This window comes from Oryzias melastigma, linkage group LG3 (genome assembly GCF_002922805.2).
Source record: "Oryzias melastigma strain HK-1 linkage group LG3, ASM292280v2, whole genome shotgun sequence".
NCBI classification, from domain to species: domain Eukaryota; kingdom Metazoa; phylum Chordata; class Actinopteri; order Beloniformes; family Adrianichthyidae; genus Oryzias; species Oryzias melastigma.
The window spans coordinates 23,644,012-23,671,132 of record NC_050514.1 but is presented as its reverse complement, the minus strand read 5'-3'; the positions used below and the strand labels follow the sequence as shown (position 1 = coordinate 23,671,132).

The 27,121-nt window shown below is 37.3% G+C and overlaps 1 long non-coding RNA gene across 1 annotated transcript in view; it reads left to right on the top strand.

Moving 5' to 3' along the window:
• Positions 1-27,121, top strand: part of LOC112161321 — a 70,731-nt gene that overhangs the window by 25,574 nt on the left and 18,036 nt on the right. The gene's annotated exons all lie outside the window — the stretch shown is intronic.

The window sequence follows — 27,121 nt, the reverse complement described above, 5'->3', positions numbered from 1 at the left end:
GCATGACTTTTTTTCTTGGTCGTTTAAATTTTTGTTAGAGTTCAAGGAGTTGTAGAGTTGATTTGATTGACAGGTGTGTGGACAAACTGGTAGACAAAATTATCTCACTTTGAATTCAGTTAGTCTATATATATACATATATATACATATATATATATATATTTAATAAGTCATGTTTGCACACTACCCTAGATTAATTAAAATTGCGTAAACTTGTACATTTATGTAATATTTAAAGTCCTGTTCTAATAATATTTGATCTATTATAATAGCGTTCCCTGTGGTCTTTTTAATTACGACTATGCCGTTTTTAGCCAAAAATGAAAAAAAAAAAACTGTTTTTTTTTTCAGGACAGTCTCTACAGAGTAGTCCAGGTGAAGTTTGCATCTGAGCGAGACTTTAGGCACAGAGTAAGCCTCCTCTCTTTTCCCATGATCCCTTTTACACACTCTTTTACACACTTTACAGCCCCTTCACAACTGCAGCCTAACATGACAGGTGCAACAAAAATAGCGAGCAATACTGGACCTATCTGACCGTACAGTTTTGATCCAGATGTCATCTCAGAAGAAGAAAATGAAGACGTACATGGATCTACATGTGTGCGAGTGAATGTTTCAGAATTGTAGTGGAGAATAGAGACTTTGGCCACTCACTGCAGTTGCTGCGTCACAAACCAGAGCTTTTTCAAATCACAGGTTTTCATCTGCTCTTGATCTGTCACAATTTGAACAAAGAAATACTTAAAAATACAGTTTTAGTCTTAAATAATTTTATAAATGTCGTCCATCACAAGGAAAATGCTACAAGAACATGTAAAAAACACCAAAAACATGATTTTTATTGGAGTGGGTCTTTAGGGATATCACCTCATATAAGAAAACCGCACATAAAAACTCTTCCAAAGTCATCTATAGAAACATTAAAAGGAATTACATCCAGTATGTTTACTCCATCAGCTTCGACTATTCTACTTTTGATCAGAAAACTCACCTCAAGCATGCTGACAGGAAGAAAAGATCAACAGTGGAATAGTTAAAAAAAAAAAAAAAAAATGTAATCTTATCCCACACATCTTATTTAATCCTGTACTAATCACCACACAGGAAAAAGGACCAAGATGAAAAAATAGAAATAATATTTTACCCATCAAAGGTTTTAGTTACAACTATCAAACCAAACTAGTGTAGCTAATCCACGAACAATTGCAGTTTTATTGATTTTAAATGTATTTTAAAGTTCAAATTGATTCCCACCTGAAGATTTTTCTTCAACAGATGGAAAGCGACAGAAGGAAATACCATCTTTTCTTTTCAGATGTGTTGAAACTGTAAAAGCCGTCCTTTCTGTGTTTTTAATTCTTCAAAGTAGACAGCAAAACTTTCACGTGTGCACCTTATCACGTGTCTAATGATATCATCCTGCAAGACAGCGAGGTCCCTGTACCACTCACCATGTCAAGACGGAATCTGAACAGAAGAAGAAAAGAAAAAAAAAAAAACACTCAGATAAACACGACCCCTGTAACTTCCATCATAAACACCGCTGGTCAATGGGCGAAGCAGTATTTCAAGGTAATCCACCAGTTTATTGGCTTAAACAGAATGACCAGTACACCCATAAATTGATTAAAGCATAAAAGTGCAGGCTTTTAAGTAGACACTCCCTCCCCCAATTTGTGCTTTTAGCACAGACCATACATTGATTGCCTTACTAGTACTTTGCATGGGTTCTGGCCTTTTTTGTTTCCCATAAGGGGAATAACTCAGTTTACTGATGTAGAAATGTATTTTACATGAGCTAGTTTACAGTTTTGCAAAGAGTTCCAGTGAATGGAAGCGGTAGGAGGGCGGCCCACTCACCCTCAGTGACAAATCATGTGTTTTAGTAAAGCCCTATGAAATGTTATTAATAGCAGCCTTTCAAAGGGAAATCTACTTTGGAAAAAATATGACTTCTGTGTCTTTGATCTTTGAATGTCAATGTGAACAACTCTTTCCCACAGTTGGAGACAAGTTGTCGGAAATCAGGCACATCATGAACCCAACGGGATTTACGACGTCCACAGACTCAGGAAAGTCTGACCTGACCTCTACTAAATTTCACAAAATTAGCAACAAAGGCAAAATGGTGACTGAGTCCATTTTTTTAGATCACAAGTTTCTGGTTTCGAAAGAATTAAGGTCTTAAATCCAAATTGTCTCACCCCAGCATAATGTATAAATTTAGTTTTAGGGTGGGTTTTCTTAGAGTAGCACTGAGACCAAGACTTTCCACCAATTAGGTTAACCCTGCTGATCTGTGCAGGATAAACAGGAATCGCAAACCACATTAGAGGCACATTGCCTTCTCAGATGCCTGGTCCGCACTGTTAGGATCTCCCAGTTAGGCCAGTGGAGCAAGATGGATGATCAATGGCTTGCCTGAAAATCATTCTTTTAATCTGATTTGTAGGGATTTTCTCTCCTTCTGCAACGGAAATGACGGATGGTTGAGAGAAAACTGTGGTGGGAGTCTGCTGAAACATTGGTTCAATATGGACATTATTCTGAAACCTGACACCGCAGGAAATAGATATTGATCATGATGACCATTTACTCACTCTGTGGCTACATAGGAGGCAAAGTGAGACCTACCAAGGAGTTGTGCAAAGATGGCATCATGGCCCATAGGAAAGATTTATGCTGTTTTCCACCAAAGAATGACAGGAATGGCTTTGCTTTACACTTTAGTGTCTTCGGCAAAAAAATAAGTGAACACAAATACATTAACCAGATTCCCATTACACTAGATCATGTAGCTTCACATTCTATCACTTTTGAAGGGAAGGTGTCAAAAGGTAAACAACTGTGCTTTCATACCATGGTGTGTTTTATTATTATTATTATTATTATTATTTTTTTTTTACTCTTTGTTTGAACAAAGAAAGAAGCAATATCTACATAATAATTTTATATATTTTGTAGGTGTTTTAAAATTATGTTTTGAATTAAAACAGATAATTTGTTCTTTTAAATAATAGAATATAAAAAACAGGATTTATGAAGAAATAAAATAAACTGAATCTTTTTACTTATAGTCTTAAAATAAAAAAATACTTTCATGACCTTTTTAATGACCCACTCCAATACAAATTGTGTTTTTGGTGTTTTTAACATGCTCTTGTAGCATTTCTTATCATAATGGAGGAAATTTATAACATAATTTAAAGCTAAAACTGTGTTTCGGAGTATTTCTTCATTCAAATTGTGATGGATCAGGAGCAGACAAAAGCCACAACTCAAAGGTGAATTTCTAATCAACTGCCAATGTGCAAGAAGAATGTTAGTAAAAGATTACTGTGAAACATTTTACAATAGAAAAAATGTAGCTTATAGTTGGAATGGTACTTCTAAGAAGGCACACACTGATGGTCGTTTTTCTATACTTAGACATTTATATATTTGGCACCTGAACTCTACATTATTCACATCCCTGAAATGTGTTTTTGCTGGACTCTGGAACAGAGCTTTCAGGTATTGCTGGAGTTATCTTTTTATAACATACCTGTGACATTGAAACATTTATTGGAACATCCAGATGCATCAACAAGTCATGCATGCAAAAAGGACAGGCTAATGTCCTCTCAGAGTGACTGTTAGTCATGATAACGGGTAACTTTTTTTAGGTGTTTGTGCTTGTCAAAGTCTGGCCCTCATACAATAATAATTGTGCACTGTGGGTCATCCACTGTCCTCTGTGGTCGCTCATTTAGGTGTAATCCTCAACTTGCTCCCATAAGTCACTTATTTTGGCTGCTGCTGCTGCATACATTCACATGTAAGTGAGATAACGTTTCCATCAGACTGAACCAGGGAATTCCATCAGCATTGATCAGGAGAACACAGGAGTGGGGTGAGGGTACGAGGCAGACGGCATGGAATTCAAGAAGAATAATCTCAGTCAGGCCGGTATCTTTGAGATACATCGACTTGAAGGCGAGTGATGTGTGACGAAGGGCAGAATATCAGATTGTGCATATGTGAGAGCGTACAAAGATCAATGCAGTATGAGAAAGGAGAAGGAGAAGAGTATTTGTCCTGTTTGGGTTGATGATCAGGCTTTCAGATTTTTTTGAAAGTTGAGAATGAGTGGACTCAAGGGCATGTCTGGAAGGGCTTTCCCAAGAGTTTTTCTTATTCATTTTCTTTCTTTTTTTATAAGAATTTTCAAAATTGTACTACTTTCAGTGAGGAAAATTTGTCTTTTGAATTTAAAAGAATGATAAAAAAAATTCCAAACAGGTTTTCTGGTAATTATTACTTAGGCTCTTCATTAAAAAACTTACATTGAATAATAATGATTTGAAAAGACCAGATAAAGGCAAATATTTTTCTCAAATAAAATCGGAATTTCTTTGAATTCTTGCTAATTAGGGAGAGAAATGGAGTACTCAACCAAATATTAATTAAAAATATAAGTAGTAAAGTAAAAAAGGAGGGAAAAAAGGTAAAAGTTCTTGTGTTTCCAAAATTACTTAATAAATTAATGAGTCATTTTATCACCATTGTACATTATACAACAAAATTAAGTCGTCACATTGTAAATAATAGATAAATTCCAACACACACATCCATACATCCAGCCAATTCATGGGTCCTAAATAAGTTTAGTTAACAATGTTTATTTTTTGTGGTAAAAATAAGAGCATCCCTGATGTGTTGAACAAATGGAGTAACTCAGTGCAGCTGGGTAAGAATATTGAGTCTCAGTCAACACTTTATTGAAGTAGAATGTAAAAAAATGTTTGTACTACAACTACCTCTAGCTGTACATTTTCTAAACGTCACTCAGATAACAAAAACTATACAAAAATAACTCTTTATCATTAATATTTTTCAGTACCAACAAATTAAACCAAAATACAATGAAATTTGTACATTTTACACGCCTGGCTTAAAAAAAAGGATTTCTTTGGTAAAATGTTGAGAAAAATGTTAAAAATCTTACTCTGATAGAAATCATGCGTGTAGTGTCTCACTTTATGGAAGCAAACATGTTATAATAAACTATAATATTGCAGTATTTTATCTTAATTATTACAACAACCTAACCAAACTTCTAGTCATATTTCAGGAGCTTTTTCTTTACATTTTGATTTGCCTCAAATAAAAATAAAAATTAAAAACTCAGGCAGACATTCCATAACATAATGTTTGTTTCTGCAGAAATCTTGTAGTTAAATAAGTCAAAATGTATTTCCTTACAGAAAATAGGAGTAGGACTCTTAAGTCCAGAAAAACCTCTGTCATGGTTTTTGCATGATCACATATGACATGGATGTCTTTCTAATCTGCAAGGGTGATAAAATGCTGACAGCCAGATACTGGAAATGGTTGTGAAACTACAGAAGGAGTCATTTTTTAAGGTTAAGCTGCATTTTCTTTCTGGCATGACTGAGGAAAAAAATGTTTATACAATATCATATTCATAAAAGAAAACATTTACTTCAACAATTTTAAATTTTAAGTAAATATTGGGGTTATTTAATTTGCAAATGAATGATTTTGGACATAAAAGTTCAGATTTGATTCTTGTTTTAGTTAAAGCAGCGTTACAAAGATCAACATCTGTCCTGTAAACTATTACACTTTATAAAACTCATTCCAGAGTTTCTCAAATAGTGCCAAACTGATGTGTGCAACAAAAACTAAATGTAATGTAACAGGTTTCATATTTACTTTTGGGACAAATTACACGGCATGAACGATTAAATCTAAAATGTGTGTTAACTGAAGTCTTACAGTGTGATAAAACACACATAAGCAAACATCCGAGCGGCTTCACAATAGTTCTCTTTACACAACGCTGCTGAGATATTTTTGTCAGATGGCGAGAGCTCCGTGTTGAGGCTGCGTGGGGGTTGAGTTCAGTCCCACAGGAGACTGTGACGCCTAAACAAATTCGATAACCTAACCTTGTTACCCCCAAGTCGCATAGTACCGTCCCCCATAATACCCCCCTCCCAATTCAAAACAATAGCTTAGGCAGACAGGCAAGACAAGTTGTGCATAATTTACAAAATGATGTGCACGCTTGCTGACACACTGAAAGCCACAAGTGCACGCATGCTCGTGCACATGGGGGGTATAATGAATAAGTGGCTGTGAATGGATGGCTATGTGCACTTAGTGCAGTGAGCCTCAGTCATGGATGATGAATTGACAGTAGCTGGTAGTAGAAGCTGACAGGCCCTGGATCACCAAGAAAAGACAGGGCAGGAGCGCAAAGGCTTTGAAAAATGGAGAGGAAAGTACTCACTACTGTGCAGCGTGGGACAGCTGAGGAGACAACACAATCGTAGAGAAAGATGCAGGAGAGAGGAGTGAGGACGACTCCACAGGGAAGGTGATGAAGCATGCAGCTCAGGTTTCCTGTCTCTGATGTAAGGCCAGCCTGGATCGATGGCTCCGCTGGGGCTCGGCCAACGCACTCCAACCTGCATGCTCTCTACAACTCTCGCTCTCACCCTCCTTTGTCTCAGTGTTTATCTCTTTTTCGTTGTGCTTAATTGGAGTTCTCAATCCTTCGCTTCACTCTTTCACTCCATCCGCCTTTTTTCTGGCTGTGTCATAACTAGAACTCTGTCAAAGACTAGGACTTTGTCACATCAGGAAATACACCACCTTTGATGCAAATGCTGTTTTCTATACATCTTTATGCATATACATACCTTAAGATTGGTGTGGTCCCTCTGGTTCTCCTCCAGCTTGTAAAAATGTGTGTCACCATCTCCAGGACCCAAGGATGTTTTTGAGGATAGGGTAGGACAGAGACGGTTATACTACGTTCACATTTCGCATGTGACACTTGTTCAAAAATTTGCTAACACTTTGTTCTTGAATGTTCTTGAACGCACGTTTAGCTCATCATGTTTACACTGGACGAGCAGGGAGGGTCTTCTTCTTCTTCTTTTCTTTTAACATCATACAGCCATTTGTATCATATTGGATACACCCATTCTATTAGCATGATACAAACTTTCATAAAAAAAAAAAAAAAGTTTATAATTAAGTCCATATTTTATCCCCTGTAGTTCATAATCATTCCACTAGAGGCAGTGGAAGCAATTATTTTGCTCATTTTAAAATGGCTGCCTCCATGAAATCTCAAAAGCACTTTTGGTGGGAAAATATTTTGCTAAATTTCAGAACTTTATTTTGAGTTTAAATAATTTATTAATATTCATTTTAAAAATGAGTATTTGTTCTATGGAAACTATTCAAAATTTAACGGTAATTATTATTAATTTATGACTCAGTTACATCGTGTAAAAAAATTGAGATCAAATCACCCAACATATCTTAATTGATACTGTTTAGATCTCATAAAAATGAAATTGCAAACATTTTTTGTGGGTTTCATCAAAGAGTTGTTGAAAAACAATAATTTGCTAAGACTTGCAAAGAATTTAAATTTTCTGTCAATTCTTTGGTGTAGTGGGATTTACAGGATTAATAATGTTTAACACACCTCTAGCATCTACAGCTGGAAAAGGCTTGGTGCAATATGTGGAAGCGGTGCAAATCTCATAAATCTTGCTCCAGTTTTTTTCTTTTACAGCTCTATTCTGAGATATGATTGGTGTCATGTAATTCTGTTCATACACAAACCCCAATTATTAACTTCCCCTCCATCAATTTTCAAACAGCTGCCGCTTCTGGGAATTGAACACATCACAAACAAATCCAAGTCCTGGATTGGTCAAAGTTCAACCTGGTTTAACTTTGATCGCACATTTAATGGACGCACATTTTGTAAGCAAATCCCTAAAATGCTCATAGAAGCTTGAGTTGCAACAAAAAGATTGAAGATTTTTTATCACGGAAGCTCAAAGCACACATTTACATAGACTTTTCATTGAAAGTGGTGACTTGAACATGCGTTACCTACGGAAAGTAACTTAATGATGCCAGTTGGTCTCCAATATGTTGCAGTAAAGTTATGCTGCCACAAAATGAATATTACACAATTTTATTATTTTCGTGCTTGAGATTATATTATAAGATTATTAGATTTTCTTAAAGATTAGTTTGGGTGTATTCAGACTGAACATTATCAGGGATAATACATTCTGGTTCACTTTAAGCGAGCCAAATGTGTGTAGTCTAAAGATACATATTTTTTTTTAAACAACTGCCCACTGTAGCCTCCTCTATGTGTGCTTGGTTACCAGTATCCAGTATTTTTTGTTTACAATCAGACTATGAAAAACGCATTTGAGAGAACTGTATAGTCAAATGCTGGGCCATATGTCCGAACAAGCTTTCCCAAAATTCTCTAATAAACTTAGGTCGTCGTAACGACGATCAGAAGCACTCCAGCAAAACTACAACACAATAGCTGCAAAAGAAAAGGACAAATGACCCTTTTAGATCCAGACTTTAACCTCACTGAAACGCAGCAAGAGTGATGTGCATAATTTAACCCTAAAGGGGTCAAAGAGTCAAAAAGAGTAACAAAAAATATTCAGATGCAGGTTTTTCTGCGAAACAATCCCAATATTGAGCCTCAAACAGACGTTCCTCTTATATTTTAAATTGTCTTTAATAAAATTATTCTTTTTACAAACAACATCCTTTTTGAAGTACTTTTACTACCATATATTTCTGACTTAAAACAATGGTCTTACCACGGGCCTTTGAAGGGTTAAAGTAAAACATGATCTCAACTGTCTGCCTGCCATCTGTATTGAGACAAATTACTTTTTAACTGCCTTCAGGGATTGATGCTAATCTACGGAGGCTGGTCTGTTTTTTCTTTCTTTTTTTTTTAGTGTGTGATATGAATCCAAAAGGTGGCGACAAAAACTGACACTCAATCTATGTCCCAGGAACCACACCGGAAGTATTCTAATTTGATTTTAAAGTTTTTACACAGGGGCGAATCAAAAATAATGAAAGTGTTTCCTTTTGGCATAAAAAAAACTGCCTGCATAATTTAAGAATATGTTTAAAACACTGCAAATGCTTTAATGAAGTTATAGTCAGTGAAAGAAAAGCAGCATTACATTAATATTTCTGATAAAGTTGCAATTTTTTTTATAAATTACATTTAAGGTACTTGTTATGCACATCTCTCATTTTCCTTCAATTAAAATGACTGTAGGCAATTAAAAGCATGGGGATAAGGGTGTTATTGTTATGCAACCAAAGTAAAAAAAATAATGCTGGTCTCATCTGTTTTAAAATAGTGCATGTGACTACACAAGTAAATTTGGCATGTAGTAAATTAAAACATACTAAAAATTAAAACCTGAGGTTTATAAAAAAAATATATAGAAACAAATTTATCAGAGACCTTTTGCTTTTTTTCTTACAGCCCAAGTGTGTTTAAATAAATAAATATGATATCAGAAGTCAGCTTTCATTTTTAATCTTAGGTCATCTTTTATCATAGCCTTAAGTAAACAATTTGATTTTTTACAAAACTCTCTTCTGATGGGACCAAATTGTCTGGAATTATTATTCAGTTGCCAAAAAAGTGTAATTTGGGGCACTGTCACCTGATATGTGCAACATCTTAGAAAAACAAAAGAAAAAAGCACATCTAATCATTGAATATTTAGACGAATCAAGATAAAAAAAGTGCAGGTGGTAAAAGCTTGTAGCAGTGACGTAGCTGCTACAATCGTCAAGCCACAAGCTCCGTGCTCTGCCCCATTGTGATGTATCCACTTGCAGACGACTAGATCCATGTAGGGCCTTGTTTTGCTTGTCTGAACCATTGACTGTGTAAGTTAGAACTGGACTTAGCAACCCTCCCCTCTTGCATTCCTAATAGAAATGGTAAATGGCGTATAATTGTATAGCGCTTTTCTTGCCAAGTTGCCTCTGTGTAGAAACTGTGCTAGAAATACGTTTTTTTTTTCTATTTTGGTTAAAAATTGCATAATCAAAAAACCTTAAACCTTCTAAATAACATTGCAGATTACTGCCATAACACATGAATATGCACACCGACATCTATAACCCTATTTTGTTTGAAAAAAAAAAACTACTCACTGAAATTACAGCAACACTCTTACATATTTTATTTGACATGACCAACACCTTGTTGTCTGAGGTGTGTTTTACTGGGAGTTTTTAGCTCTTAGCAATAACAGTAAATTTACACATTGGACAAATTTTTTTGTCTTTCTTTTTTTTTTTTTTTCAAATTTGAGGTTTCATCCAGAACAGAGATGATATAAGCCCTGGCAGACATCAGTACAGGCAGATGGCCTATCTTTTACCGTTTGCATTTGAGAGTGGCCTCTTGTCATTGCCTGATCTAAACCTTCCTGACATCTAACATAACCATTGCTGACACATCAGTGCTGATAACACACGAGAAGGCAGTCAGAACTCATCTGTGTTTGTGGTTTGCCTTCATTTACCCACAAACACACATCAGAACATTGAGGTTTATGTCTGATCTGCCCTGGCTGGAGGCATAAATATTTCACCAAAAATAAAAATGGATTAAGCAGCCTTGGATAAGGCTTCAGCAAATAATTCATACCAATTGATGTCAAACACATTTGATCCCTGTGGTTGAACTGGATAGTTTGGTATCTGCAGGAGAGTTAGGAGCAGAGGAGGAATACAGTGTTACATTGTGTGCTCTGTATCAATATGCTTGCTGTCTATGTGCTCCAATCTGTTATGTTATGCTGCAGATATAAACCAAAGGCTGGATGTGGTTTATTTAAAGCAGTGAGAAGCTTGGACAAACTTGACTGAACTAAAGTCAAGTGTGTGAACTTGTGTCTCTCTGAGGGTTTATGGTTTTTGGCAACAAATTGAAAGATATGTGGCAGCATAGGCTAGGGAATACAATTTAATGCTACGGGTTCAAGAATGTGGGTTCTTGAATGATTCTAGCGCATGTACTCTTAGTTGGAAGAGGCTTGGTGTGAGATCTCGATGTGGTGCATATGTCATAAATGTTGCTCCAGGCTTTGTCTTTCACAGCTTCACTCTAATTTATGAAATACTTACATTCTCTGTCAGGATTACTTTGGGCACTTCTGTGAATTAAAAAGGACACTACCTGTATGACATTAGTACTACCAAATCCAAATCCCTAATTGGTCAAAGTTCAACTGGTTTGACTTTCAATGCACATTCAGTGGCCACATGCATAGAACCAAAAAACGGACATAAAAACTTGCAAAGAGATCTATGAATGCAAGAGTTTTGAAGGCAAAAGCCTGAAATCAACATATATGGACATTTGCATAAACCTTTCACTTCACTTGAACGTGCATTGGCGAGGCCAGTGTAAACATAGCTTAAGGAAGAAAAACACATACAGTGCTGTCAGCAGCAGACAAGCAAGCAAATGGCACATCAGATTACAGAAGAAAGGTGAGAACTTTTCAGGGGTTATGAATGTCACAAACAGGCAGACTGCTGGTTCTACGTGTAGCAGGTTTAATAGCACAGGCAGGATGACAAGTACAGCTGACTGTCCACAAAGCTAAAGCAGGGTCAGACAGGAGGAGATCAAAACGAGAGTGGAAGAATCAGAGATCATACTAGTCTGGATCCAAGCTGGAGTCGGAGGCAGGCGGCAGGCAAACAGAGGAGAGGGGTCAGGTAAGCAGAAGATCAGATCAGAATACAATGGTCGGTATGCAGGCTGAATGGCACAAACAATACTTCACACTGAGTGAGGCTCTGTGTGCTACTTAAGTGACATGGGAGTGGTTCACAATGAACGTCAGGGGAGCGGCATCCAGAGACTGTGCACTAAGGTGGTTGGAGGGCCATACCATGAAAATTCTACTTTTTGAAGTTTTAAGTGCATTTTACTGTTCATTCCTCTCTATACAGATCCTCAAAGTGGTATTTTGATCCGTTCATGCATTTAAGAGTAACCCTCTAAAAACCTGAGATATCTGCAGCAGCCCCTCCCATACCCACAAAAACAAGTGGGTCGTGTCATGCTGATCTCAGCGTGATGTGAACGGCCCCCTCCAGGAAGAGTCTGCTCTCCCAGCACTGTTCCCAGTCTAACACCGACACTCAATTTCTCCACTGAGCTAGTGATGATCAGCAAAAAAAGCTTTCATTTTGAATGTAGAATACCATATATCTTCTAATTGTGTATGTCTTCAATAAATTCCAGCTGAAACAGGTGTTCATTACTTTAGACATGGGGATCATTTAAGATCCCCCACCCCTCCCCCCTGCCAGGGACAGTTATGCAGAAGTCGCGTGTATTTGTGCTGTGAAACAGTGCAGTGATGGCCAGGGCTACTAAAGTCAGATATGTGCATCCATCTTTGAAGATGTTTGGATACTGTCTATTTTCGTGAGAGAAACAAAGAAAGAAAAACTCTAGGATGACGTCATGAAATGGGCGGCAGCCACACGCAGTGCAGATGGAGCACTGCGGGTAGGAAAAAACTCACAAAAAATAATTAATATTTTATAGGTAATTTGGTTTGAGTGTTCCAAAGATAATATATGATCATATAGATATGGATATAGTTCACTCTGAAAGGCTTAAGAAAATCATGGAATGGCCCCTTTAATACTCCGGAGACAGCTCCTACCAGGGACCAGAGGGGGGGACAGAACTCTGACTCCTGACAATGAACTAGTTAAAAAAAATAAGCAGCTAACAGTGTGTTGGAACAAATAGCAGAGAAACACAGCAGCCAGTAGGCCTGTATTATTGCTTTACTCATCCTATCTCTGTATCCCTTTTGTTCTCAGGGCTCATTCATACCAAGGCTGTTTGATCTTGATTGGGATTTGTTTTCTTTGATGTTCTTGTTCGGGCAGGTGTGAGAGCTCACCTGAGCTCTGATGTACACCTTGAAACAAAGGTCTCAGGTTGCTTGAAGGCTCTGCTAGTGTTGCTAACTTACAGTGGGAGCACAGAAGAATATCCAATAGACTGAAGACAGGAAGTGAAGCAAAGCAGAAACTGATTCAAGCTCTGGCTTTCTGGTAAATACAATGCCTGCAGAAAATCCAAAGAAGCTTGAATCAAGTGTTAAATGAAAACATTCATAGCCGCCCGCGGTACTTCATTTTACATATAAAGTCAGAGAACCAAATACCAGTGCAGGGAATGGGTTTTATTCTGCCATATGATACATTTCTTTCTGGTAAGTGCTAGTTTTAGGCAACAATGCCCAAAAGCTTATATCTGTTGGCTTATAGTAAATGTTTCTTTAAAGTGCAATGTGAAAGTGGGACAATTTTTGGATGATTTACTAGATTTTACCTGTCAGTTTTGTTTATGTATATAAAGTACTTAAGTTGTGTTCTGTGCTATTTGTTCTTTTATTTTTTATACCTCTTAATTTTTTTTCAACATTTTTTGCACAATTTTTCTCTGCTTCTATTTAGCTATGTTGTTTTTTATAATAATAACCTTTTTTAAGAGGTGGGGATTTTTATTAAAGCTATTATTTTATTCTTTGAAGCATTCAGAAAAATCTGCCATGTAAATAAATTGATAGTAGATTTTGAATTAAAAGTTTGCTGTAAATAAACAAGATCTTTTTCCTTAATATTGTGGAATTAGACATGTGACCGGATCACAAAAAAATGTTTTTATTGATAGCACCAGTTTGCCATTCAGCTGGCCTTTCTTCACAAAACTTAGGCAGAAATAAGAGCTAGCATGTTAAAAAAAATAAATTAAAAAAAAGTTGTGAAAAAGTTTAAATTCTATCAAAACAGTTTAAAAACAAAACTTCCTGCACATGTGGCCGTTGCATCAGGAGCACCCGTCACCACATGCAGCCTTCCGCCATTTTTCCTCTGGGATGTTTATGTAAAGTGAACATAGGCTGCGATATTCACACTTCTTGTGGCTTCAGTGAAGCATGCAGGTGTGTTAAAGGCTCTTCCAGTGTGCCGTGCTCGATGTCTTGGAAGGAGTCGGTGGTGTCATGTCTCGTCAAGCTTCCTGTTGTCTCGTGTGGGGTTCCGGTTTTATTTTGAAAGACTAATCTACCTCTCATTCCAGACCTTCCTCTTCCTGTGGTGTCTGCCCCTCCCACACCTGTGTCTGCCTAATTTTCCCCAATCGTTCCCACCTGTGCCTCTCCCTCCTCATGTATTTATAGCCTGCGTTTCCCCTTGTCCTGTGCCTGTTTGTCATGAGCCTTTACCTGCCAAGCAAGCTCTTTTATTGATCCAAGAAATTAAATCTTTAAGCTCTGCATCTGAGTCCTGTCCTGTGTTCTGCCTTGTCAGGTGGTGGAGCAGCAGGGAAGCTGCAGCCGTTTAAGCCTGACTGATCTCTGTCTCCTCTCACTGACTGAGGGTAAAATGGTCCGTCATGGAACTTGAAAGGTAAAGAACCAAGTTTGACACAAGGATTTGTAAGGAATTGTATTTTTTAATTATTAGTGACATTATAGCTTAATTGGTGCAGACAAATATAACAAGTCATGGAAGCGAAAACAAACACATTTTAGCCTTAAAACAAACTTTATTTAGTCTAAATTCTTCATAAGTTCAAGAAAAACAGTGCTATGATGCACATACCCATAAACACGCACAGGACGGTGGCTCTGCCAGGCGGAAACATCCCAGTTGCTAATGTGTTTCAGCCAGCCAGGAGACGGTGACCAGTGGAGCAGATAATCACATTATTCAAGTGAGACCTGCAGCCGAGTGAGGCTCTAATACTGCTACTGCTGATGTCAAAGATAACACTACCTCTGAGCACTGCAAAATGCATAGCCCTGCATATGATCTATAAATATTATTAAGGAATAAAAATATAACAAAAAAACATATTTTCAGATTATTACTATATGATGACAGCAAGCAAAATATACATTTTTAAATAGTTTTTTTATCATATTTTATTTTTACATTTGGTTTTATTGAGCCTTTTTTGCGATTTCTGCAGCGCATATGTATGTATGAAGTTACTTGTGTGTCTCCTAAGAAGATGAATCACACACAACTCTCCAGTTTCCTCTTTAAGTGACACAGCTTTGCACATCTCTTTATCTGTAATCTCCAATTTGTTTTCCTTTATAGCCTTTTTAGTACAAAATGCATCCTTTATCCAGTCTCTATAGATTTAAGCTATTCTTGGTTAGGTGACACCCACTAATGCAGCTTTTGAACAGGAATATCTGATCTCCGACAAGAAAAGGGAAAGAAAATGCCCCCGGAGGACATATTTTCTATTCTTTGGCACAGATACAGTTTCTTATTATCACGGGCCTTTTGGGTTTTTGTTATTAAGACCAAAAGGGTTCACAGTCGATCCCTTTGAGAAACAGAAGCAAAACACAAACACATTTTTAAACACAGAGTCATTACAAAAATCCACAACAACTTTCACACCTGTGAATAAGCATCTTTAGCGGGACTGGAGAACACCATCAAGCAAGACCTTTAAGACCTTTAGAACGTAAACTTCTCACTTATAAAATTAGACCACCTTCTGTAATCTGTAGGACATCAAACTGCAAAGAATACAAACTGGTGGCGTGGGGTTGAGGAGTGTTATCAGTGATTGTAATCAGTCGATCGGATAACCGTCTTTTCCATGCTGCAGGAAGGCGATGTCATCTGCTGACGATCAAATTAAGAAAAGCAGAATTTTCTTCTCTCAGCTCTTCAAAGAGCGACTCCCTAACCAAGCACAGACAGAAGTGTTTTTTTCCCCCCATTCATTTGTTGTTCGAATAAAGTTTAAGTCATAAACTTGAACTTTTCCATTTTGCAGTTTCAAGAAACTGGAATCTAACAGAAATGTATATTTTGTTAATCATGATTTAATGAAATCTACATAAATCTTTTGGATCTGATTCGATTTCTTTAATATAAACTTGGGGTTTATGGCTGGTATATAAAACAATTTGATCATTCTAGAGTAACGGCAAAGTGAATTTGGCAGAAGTGTGTTATTTAATGTCACAAATGCATTAAGAATTTAAAATGCAGCTTTAAATTTAAATGTTTAAACGTTATTGTCCCTTTAACAAAGTAAAAATGAAAATTGAATTCCTTTTGGTACTGCACAGACATTACTGCTTCATTAAATTTCCATTTCTAACATTATATCTGTAAAATTAAGCCAAGATCTTTTAGGAAACATCAGTCATCGGGGACACACTGAAAAACAAAAATTGCAATCTGATCTCACATAAAGTATGTTTAAATATATATGTTATACAAACAAGGAGGGGATAACTCATTGTGTATTTTTGTACAGTCAGAAAGCTGATTACATGCAATACTTTTGAACTAATTACTATTACCAATTACCAATAGTAATAACTAATGTTGAAGCTGGTTAAAACATTAACTTCTTGTAAAATAAGAGTTTTGTGTTACTTGTGAGCTCTAAGGTTGTGTTTTAAATTGACAATCCTTCTTTTAGTATCTTGCACAGTGATAGACTTAACACACACACACATTAAGAAAGGAGGATTATATATTTAACAATCAGTCATTATTCATATTTATTTAAAAGAGAAGAAAATAAGTCTCATGTGTGACTTTACCACTAGATGCCACTCTATCCCCCATAAAGGAGCAACACAAATAATTAATATTCTGCAGTTTTAAAAACCCTGTCAACAGTAATGTGTGTGTAGGATGAGGCATTCAGCAATCTTATGTAAATTTAGGATTTCTTTTTTTTTTTTTGGTACACCCACTGACCTGAAAGTTTGCTCCTCTACTCCCCTAATTCCGGAGAGCATATTTAAATGAGGATTTAACTACATTTGTTGAACATGAAGTGGTCGGAGTGACAAATGGCCTTTTACGTTTATGCTTATAAAAGAGAGACAGCAAGCTACAAATCAAGCGGCTGAACATTTATCTGCTTTAGAACAAAATGGAATGGGTGGAACAATGAATGTCAACCCGCATCTTGTTGATTAAAATGATCCCATTGGCTGAGGAAGATGTGAGACAAGAGATACATAAAGAAGAGGATGTACAAACAAAAGCAGTAACCAAAAACAGAAAAAAAACCTGACAGTGAAATATTATTTTAGAAGATGGGACGAGTGGAGTAGATAAAGTGAGAGAAGTGAGGAAAGTGGTATGGAGAGCTCTGAGGATCAAATCTTGTTAACACTGTGGCGTGACCTTGGCCAGCAGCTGACTCCAGAGATCATCTCCAGGTCACAGCTATCCAGCCACTCTGTTTAATTGACATAAGTCATGGTTGCACACACAGATTTAAGAGCAAACAGCACTTTTCATAAAATGCAGTCTACAATTCACACATTTTTGGAAAAAGAAACCCCATAACTGGAGAAATACAATTGCTATATTAATTTGAATTGTTTTAGCTTTAAAAATAAAGTGACAATTGAAAACCAAGGTAATATCTGTGTGCTGTATGACAAACACAGTGAAAACATAAAACAAATAAAAAAAAACACACAAAAGTTCCCTATTGCTATAACTAAAATATTTTATTTTATTCAATCTAAACCATTTCACAAAGTTCTTTTACCTCAGACCAGGGATGTCCAAAATGTTCCAAAGAGGGCCAGATTTAGTGAACCAGATTTCTTTGAACCCCAAAAATAATATTACGGTTTTCTCCAATTACTAAATCAGAAAGCACAGTTATGTAAACCAGCCAATAAATTGATTTAACTCTTACTTTTCCAAAGCATCGGTCCTTGGTCTTAACATAAAACACACAACTTGCAAAACTGTTGGTCTACTCTTTGCAGAACACATGACACATTCTCACTTTTACACAGTTGACATTCACAACACACAAGATCCAGAAAGTTAATTCATAGAGGCAAGTTTCAAACTCTGCTCCAACACAGAAGTCACCATTACATATTAGACACGTGTTGCAAATGAACTGCAGTGAATATAAGGGCAGTTCTGGAACAACTGAGAACTGGACCCAGACCTGCACCAAGACCTCAACCCGCTCCAAGACCTGGACCCAGACCTACACCAGGACCTCAACCTGCTCCAAGACCTGGACCCAGACCTGCACTGACCTCAACCCGCACCAAGACCTGGACCCAGACCTGCACAGAGACAAGATGGTGAAGTGCAATAAATGTGAATCTAGATAAACAGTAAAAGTCAAACAGAAAGGACTTAGCCAGGATTCTAATCACCTCATGGCTGTGAGAGAAAAGTGCTAACCACCACACCACCTTGTAGCACTGCAGCCAGTTCATATCCACTATACAGCAAATCATACCAGAGTCTGTTTTGAAATAGATCCAGAGAACATTTTCAGACAGGTTTTGGGCTTCTTCTTTGGATCAGAATTTTTGTGAGTTTTGTCACATCGGAACACTCTTGGTCCAGACTAATATGGTAGACAAACTCCAGTCTGTTTTAATCAAACCAAAAAAGAGGCAGATGTGAAAACACTTTTATTCTCTTCCATGTTGCTATCCCCTTATGTTCTTCAGATCTTTGTGTTCCACTGTGCCCTCTGCCTGCCTCTGCTGCATGAGAAGCAGACAAAGCCTCCTGCTGCTCTGCCTCCAAATAACTCACTTGCAACTTCTCTGTTTAAGATACCACTATCCTAAGAGTTTATTTATTTTGAACAAGAAACAATGCACAAAGAATGTTGAACACTTGTAACTTACAGATATGCATTGTGCCAGGTATTAGCAAAAGTGCTATTGTCCGCATGTAGTCCCTTTCGAAGCAACAACAGGAAAATAATTGAGTAAAGGCAAAAAACAATAAAACCATTGGAATTTAGGACACATTTGGCTCACTTAAAGTGAACCAGAGTTAATTTCCGCTGATAAACCAGAACACATTTTCAGACTGAATACACCCGATCCTGGTACGGGACCAGGAACCGCTCTCTGACCCATCTTTTGTGGTGGTCTCAGTTTGTTTCCAATCGTGCTGAACTTTGGTTTGTTCTGAAATTTCTGTCTGAATACGCGCAGTTCTCGAAGTGGAACAACTGGACCAGAACGGCCACTGTAGCTGCTCATTACATTGATGATACAAACAGATTAGGAATGAAGCAACCAATGAGGCGCAGACAAAGGTAAAGCAACGATTGTCATTTTATCAAACAGAAAAAGGGCTCAATTATTTATTTGTTAGAATATTTATTTTAACACAGCTGAAAACGCTTAATTCATGATTTTCTGTGTGTATATGCGGCACACACTCTATGGTGCTGTGACGTCATCCTAAAAGTTACTTTGTAGTTCCTTAACACAATTCTCTTAAAAACAATGTCATGACACCATGAGAGACTCACCAACTCGTTGAAATGTGGTAGGATAAGTCCAGGCTTGTAAAAACAACTTTTAACATGATGCACATTGCTTGTCACTGTTTTCCTCACAATCTATTCATCATAAACCCTCATCCGCATACCTTCTTAGCAATCTTCTTGCTGTATGCCTCTGCTGTACCAACGTAGCAGTGAATGTGTTGTTGCTGACGTTGAGACAGATGTTCAAAGCTGCTCAGTGGAATACAGGGTTTAAATAAATAAACTATCCTAACAAAGATTGCAAAACGTGGGACTTCCATCATTCTTTCTCTCATTTCTTTTGCCCTGGCCTTTTAATTTCTGGCAATGAGTGAAGAGATATGTAGTCGCATGGTTTTTTTCACAAGCTTTGGTTAAAACTGGAAAGTCTGCTTGAAGACAGTTTGAATACAGACCAAACGCGAGGTTCAGGACTCTATCCGGACCAAATGAGTTTTCCAGTCTGAAAGCACCCTTAGAAAAAAACTAAATAAAAGCAGATTAACAGAAACAGAGAAGAGCAGCAGATCTAAAACACGGACACCAAAGTGGAGTACAACAGCACGTTTTCTTATTTCTATCATACTTTCAATCAAAACCATTCAAACATAACTTAATTTCTTTTACACCATGTTGTGTTGCATTACGTTGTTTTAACATTTTTGTATTAATTTACTAGATTTGTTAGAAAGGGACAGATATAAACGGACAAAAACACAAGTCATTTTCCCACATAACAATAACAGCTAATTTGCAGCACTTTCGGTTTACTATAGTGCAAGAATTACTAAAAAATAAAAACACTTTCTTTAAAAAAAAAAAAAAAAAAAAAAAACAATGTTGAAAGTTTATTGAAGTCAATTGAAACACTGAGTAAGAACAACAAAGAAATAAGAGCACAGAACCACTTAACCTGTTAGAACATATGTGTAAATCTGCTGTCACCACAAGTGCATTTAGTCACATCTGAAATTCTACAGCTTAGATTGATGGGAAAAACCTGATGATTGAACGGCTCCTCAGAGAGTCAACTTTGGTCAAAGAAGGATTTGCAAAAAAAAAATAAAAAAATATATATATATATATATATATATATACTTTTGCAATGTTTGTGAGATTATTTCACCTGGACATATCATCTCATCATTGCTAATTGCTGTTGGCTCCCAGAACCAAATATAAGTTCTAGGGGGGGGGGCGTGCCTTTGCTGTGTTGACTCCCAAACTATGGAATCAGCTTTTTTTACCGGCTATTAGAGATATCACGGTCTTGGAGAGTTTTAAAAAGATAACTATTCCTCTGTTACAGCGTCTTAGCCTTCTTATTTTGTTTTAATTTATGTTTTTAAAAAGTTCTATACTGGTTTTATGTTTTTTATTCCATCAGTGTTTTACTATTGCACAATGTTCTGTATACTGTCCTTGTGTACAGCATTTGGGCCTTCTTGGCTGCTGGTGGAAGGTGCTTTATAGATAAATAAAATACATGAAAGAAAAAAATGAATGAGTGAAGTAGGAACTGTCAAGAGAAACTAGGATGCAAATGTTCAGACAGAAACTTTTGAATTGTTAAAATATTTAGTTGTAATTTGTTCAGAATTAGAGATGATAACCATTAAATAGCACTCCTCTAATTGGTTAAATAAATAAAATGTGATCTGCTTTAGCTGTTGTTTAGTTGTGTTTTTCTTCACTATTATAATTAAACATTAGTGTTGGTGAACTGCTGAATGTTTTCCCTTATTCTCACTGCTTCCTTCTTCTTTTAGCAGAAAAAAAACTCATTAAACTATAGTAGTTCTCAGACTTTTTAATATTATTTTTATCAAATATCAAAAATAAGTCCTGTAGTTTACAGCAGGTCCTCTGTAAGCTACCCAGTGCATTATAAGTGACTAAGCTTTATTTTAGAAAAACTACTAAATAGCTGTCAAAGAAGAGTACATCATGTGATTAGCAGTAAACATTTTCCATTAGTTCTTGTCAATGCAGCAGGAAACATCACAGTAAGTTGTACCGACCTCCAAAGGTTGCTCAGATTCCCACGTCTGGGGTTGCTCATCATTTACGGCATCATCAGTCCAGCTGTAGCGTGCGTAATGTTTCACGGTAAGAATAACAACACGATGTGTCAGACGGAGCCAGCGGCAGAACTCGGACAGTTAAGGAAAGAGTTTGTTATTGACGACCCTGGTGTGAGTCAGGCTCTGCGCATGACCCCTGTGCGTCTCAGATCAGAGTCTGCGGTTACGACGTCTGGAAACAGAACTTCTTTGATGGCCCCGGAGATTTACAAGGATGCTTTACTTATCGCACCTACGAGGGCAAGCAGGCAGGGGAGGGAGGGGGCGAGGTCTTTCATGGAGTACGGCACAATTTATACCTCGTCGGGGTCCTGAGAAAGCATCTTCCCACTCGAGAGGGGAAGGATCAGAGCTGCAAAGCCATGAATCTTTTATTTATTTATTTTTCAAAGGAAAAAAGAATCCTGCCACTGTTGTTGCTCATTAAAAGTTTCTCTGTGAACAAAATTTCAACTTGGAAACAAAGTTTTATTTAGGAGTTTACACTATTAATGTAAATTTGTTTGTATTGCATCAGAGTGTGTGTTCTTTGAATAACTCAACACATTTTACAATTCACCCTTTGAAGCCTGAATTTCTTCTGTTTTTGCTTTCAAGTGGATGTTAAATGAAGGTCATTTTGGATCTGAAGTGGTTTGATATTTGCATCAATAGGCATCTAGGGGTTAAAGAGGTCATTTAGGATTGAACTATTTATTTTATCTTGTGACCATAGTTTTTTGTAAGTAATTGCCGTAAATATAGATTTTTGTTTTCACCCACTTTTGACTGTCCATTTGGTACATTTTCTTTCAGAACTGCTAGATGTTGTTGATAAATGTGCCTTTGTTTTCTGATGACTGTTGGTGGTATATGTCTAACCTCTGACCCCGCAGTTTCTCCTCTCCGCTACCTAATCTCTAATGTCTTCCCAGCTTCAGGCTAATTCATTACTTCCCCTTCCACTGCCCTGCCAGGGTCACATTAATGACATGCACCACACTGGACCGCGTTATGGCCAAGGTCTGCCTTTGATCTTTGACGGATTGCCCCGCTGTCTGATTGTTTCTGTAAAGACAGCGTCATGGTCAGGCTAAGGCTAACCTTTACATGTATCACAAGTTAAGACCAGTGCACATAAATATTTACATATTTGTCATTTATTTCATTGTTACTGCAGCAGAAAAAGTAGGCAATCTAAAGGTACCGACACAAAAAAAGCGAACAAAAGCTCCGGCCGAGCAGAGTGTGAGTTATGGTGTCATTGGGAGGACCTTTATCTATTAAGGAGTATTGGGGAGTTTGATGGAGGTCTCGGGAGTCTGAACTTGAATAAAGATGACAGACTGCAGCAGTTCGGTTGCAGAGAGTAAAAATTGTTTTTTGCATAGTAAAAAGCCGCACAAACTATAAAAACTGACCTGCATTGCATTACCATGCAGAGCAGACCACTGTGAAACATCCTTGTTTTGATAAAGGGGATGATGTTATCTGAGGTAAGATAAGGTGTAATTGTTCACAGACTTATACTAAGGTCAGTCAGTTATGTCTCATTTATTGGTATTTAAAATGATTTGCAAATGTGGCCCCCACATACATAGTCATTAAACACAGTCGTCTCAGAGTTCTGCCACTGTCTTTTTATGCACAGACATGACTTAATAAGCAATGAGATCACAACTAATTTGACAATTAATTTTCTGAGGATGGCCTTTGTGTGTGTGATATGTGTGGTGTCCCACCACTATTCAGATGATTGTTGTCCCATGAGAAATGTCTGAAGCTAATTCCTGATCAGCACTCAGGCCATGAAGTCAAAGTAATAAAAGCTTTTTTCTTCATAAATTCCAAAAACTTAAATCAATTAAAAGGTTTGAAGACGTGTTTAGATATGCCATCATAGCTACTGTACTCTATTTTTAGTAAAAAGTATGAGAGCCACACATGCTGTTAAGTTAAAACGAATGTTTTTTTTTTTTTATGGTGGCCCTAAGATTAAAATCTCTAGAACAAGTCACTCGATGCTAAAACATTTTTTACATCACGACGACAACTGAAAGAGCAAAACAAAAAATGTTTACAAATCATAACCAAATTCCAGAAACAATCACAATTTCAAAAATAAATTGGAAAAGGTAGTAACTATTGAACATAACTGTTTGGATGATGTTTAGTTTTTTAAGTCTTACATTTTTTCAAATGCGTCTTCGACGTCCGTATACTAATAAACATTTTATGATAAGTACAGAGCATGTCAATTATCAGTTCCTGCCAGGTTAGACTCTGGCAGCCCCGTGACCCCGAAAAGGATACAATGAGTTGAGAAAATGGATTTATGAACGATGTCCCATAGTACCTACATTTTCTGGTTTGTTCTCCTTTTTTTTTAACAAGACACTTCAATTTTTGTTTCCTGAAATGTTTCATTTTAATGTTGTTTCAGTTTTTGAAATTGGGTTTTGGTTTTTGAAATTGCGTTTTCATTTTTAAAATTCAATGTTGTTTTTCATCATTCGATTTTTTTTTTTTTTTTATAATGCCGCTGGGATCTTAAAATGATTTCTATGGAGAGAAACTAAACTGCCATCTATAAAATATTCCGTGCTTTTTTTTTTTTTTTTGAGATTTCCAGAACTTTTTACGCCCTAGTGGCAACACCCCACCCCCTTAAGGTGCATTCACATCGAACGCGACTCGAGCGGCGGAGGCAGACAGTTTCAATGTTAAGTCAATGGCATAGACGCGACATGAGGCGATCTGAAGTCCTTCAACATGGTATGAGTGACGGGCGCAGTGCGAAGTTCTGCCAGCAGCTTGATTTAAATGACGAGGCATGAATTGGGCAGCGCAGCCAAAATTTAAATATCTGAAGTTTGACAGGTTGCCGCGTCGTATCTGCCAATCAGGAGCTCAGCTTTGGGCATGTGACGTTTTCAGTGACTCAGTCAGCGGGCAGAATATAAATCCAAAGCGAGCTTTTTTGTCCAGAACTTCCATCCTTAAGCTGCTGGAGCCGCAGGTTGCAGAGCTATCCACAGACACCGTTCCTTATAGCTTTCATTCTAAAAACATTAGCTGGTAGCTCCTCCCACATGCGACTGTGGCCTCAAGCTCAGACAGGCGGCAAACAGTGAGGGGTGAGGCAAGCAAATTTGTTGTGCAAATCGCGTTCGGTGTGAATGCACTTTTAAACAGTGAAAGCACTGAGCTGCAGCCTCCAGTCGTGGCGATAGCAGACACCACCAGGTCCTTCTCCACACCCCGAGAGCAGATAGAGTCAATCACCCCTACGCCTGGCTCTTTGGGGCAAGCAGGCAGCATCAGGTCCCTCTCCACACCCAGGGAGTGGAGCGGGATGTAGGGCTGATCGACCCTGTCTGCTCTCTGGGTGTTGAGGAGGACCCATTGACTGTATATAATGGGAGGACCTCACACTGCCCTCTATGACCGTGAGGCCAGTGCTCCACGAAGAGCTCTGTGACGAAGGTTTGGGGAGTGAAGCACTCACACTAACTCTAACTTCTTTCTTTTTTACCTCTCCAAACAGAAGAAGATAAAAAACATGGTAAATAAACCTTGAACCAAAGTGTAGCAATGAGAATAGAGAAACTTTTGTGTTGAGAGTTTTTAAAAAAATATTTAGACTTATATTATATTAATTATTGGGCATATCTGTTTAAGAAAGTGGGAACATATCACTTACAGATGAATCTGGAGATGTAAAAAGAGTCAGATCTGATTTGTGTGTAAATGTGGTTTTGTGTGTGAGTATCAGGTGATTCATGCATACTTTTTAAGAATTTTGTCTGCAGATAGTTTTAAGATGCTGTAATTTTAAGTTGTGCAACTTTGTATAATAAACTCTGTATTTTTTGTAGTAATTTTTGTACATGTGAATGCACAGTTGCAAGTGCACATGTTTATGCACAAAATAGATTGTATGAGTTACAAATCAAGAATTACGCACACATATCTAAACAGTCATTTTCTCTCCATAATTTGGTTTTGAGTGAATTGTTTGTGTGATTTCCACTTTAGGGCAACTTTTTAGTGAAGCTGGTAGAAAAAGTAAATTATTTAATGGATAAAAAACATCAAAACGTTACAATGATGTTTAATATGTTCTTGAGAAGGAAAACAAGCAATTTAGGTACTTTTCTAGAATAAAAAAAGCGTAAATCATCTTGAGAAACCAGACATTATAAACATATTTACCAAAAGATTCCATAACAAAATGAAATTCACAAAAGAAGGACATAAAAACAGATATTCAGTTAAAAGTATTTTAGGTGCTTTAATTTATATTCCAGGCTGGCTTAAAGTCATAAAAGCACATGTATTGTAATTGTCTCAAAGTCAAAAAGCCTTGCAGTCAAAATTATTGGTATAATGCAATAAGCTTAGGTTAATGAAAACTGTTGGCATTCTGTGATATAAAGTTTCACAATTTCTATAAATTTCTCCCGTGTTACGGTACATTGGCTGCCTTATGTGCCCCCTTTTGGGAAATCGCATCTTCCCTCACATCCAATTGATGTAGCTGTTGCTTACTCCATTCACACACACAATTTGTTATGTGGTATTTCTTTCAGGCTGCTGCCAGAAGCCCTCGCTGTACCTTCCATAACTCTTAAGCCCATGAAAGATTTTTAATTAAAATGAAGACAGCTGGCTGAACTGTGGAGATGTCACAAATAGTTTTTGCTCCCCGAGAAGCCCATCAACGTCTACAGGCATCAGATTGCAGGCAATTCCAGCTTTTTTGAAGAACTTGTTAATCACATCTTCGTCTTAATTCAATTATTAACAGCTGCAGATTGATGCATCTGAAGGTGGGCAGAAAGTGAGAAACAGAGAATTCAATCGCTTTCCATCAACTTGCAGGTTGTCATGTGTCCTGTTTCTGTATTATATATTGATGTGCTGGCGACCCTGTACATTTACTGTATTGGATTTTTTTATTACTCACCTTTGAGCTTGCGCTAAAGAATAACCACTGACCCCTCAAAATGAACAGTGGGGACACGGCGGTGTGTTTATACATACATGTGCATCAAAGTGGCCTTGCTTGATGTGGTTAGGGTGGCAAAGTGCGATGGGGGGGTGGACAGGTTTGCACCTAGGGTTGAATGTGAAGCTGAAGAGTTGGAAGGTCATGTTCATAAATTGTTTCCAGTATGCTAGGGCTTAATTGAAAAGGCTGGAAAAGGAAGGGACTCCTGATCTGTGGCCCCAGACCGCTCCCTAACGGCCTCCACGCCATCAATCATTCAAATGTTTGTCAGTCTTTCATGGAGAAGAAAAAAATATTCTTTTATGTATTTACATTTTTGTGGTTTTAAAAGTTCATTGTGTGTTTTAGAATAACTTTTATTTCTGCTACATGACAATAAAAAAATCTCTGTCTTAAGTAGGATGCTGCAATAAGAAGAAAGACAATTCCTAATTGTTTTTCAGATCAAACTCTGACTCTTTTTACCCTTGTGCATCCTAGGTATGTTGACATTGGGAGTGGGGTCATCTGGACCCCACAAGATGTTGCGCTGAACTTTTTTTTTCAATGACTTTTAATATTCACTGGTTTCCGTGGCAGACATGAAACCCTGTCCACCTTCATTGAAATTTGTTATGGGAAGAATAGCAGGTCAATGTAAGGCTCGGGTCATCTGGACCCCATATGAGATAGTGCAAGGGTTGAGAAAAAAATCAGAGCTATCAAATGTATTTCCTCGCATGTCGTCAAATAAACACTTTTTGTCGTCTACAAGAAACAAGAAACGTGTTTCACACTAACAATGAATTGACTGATTTTACC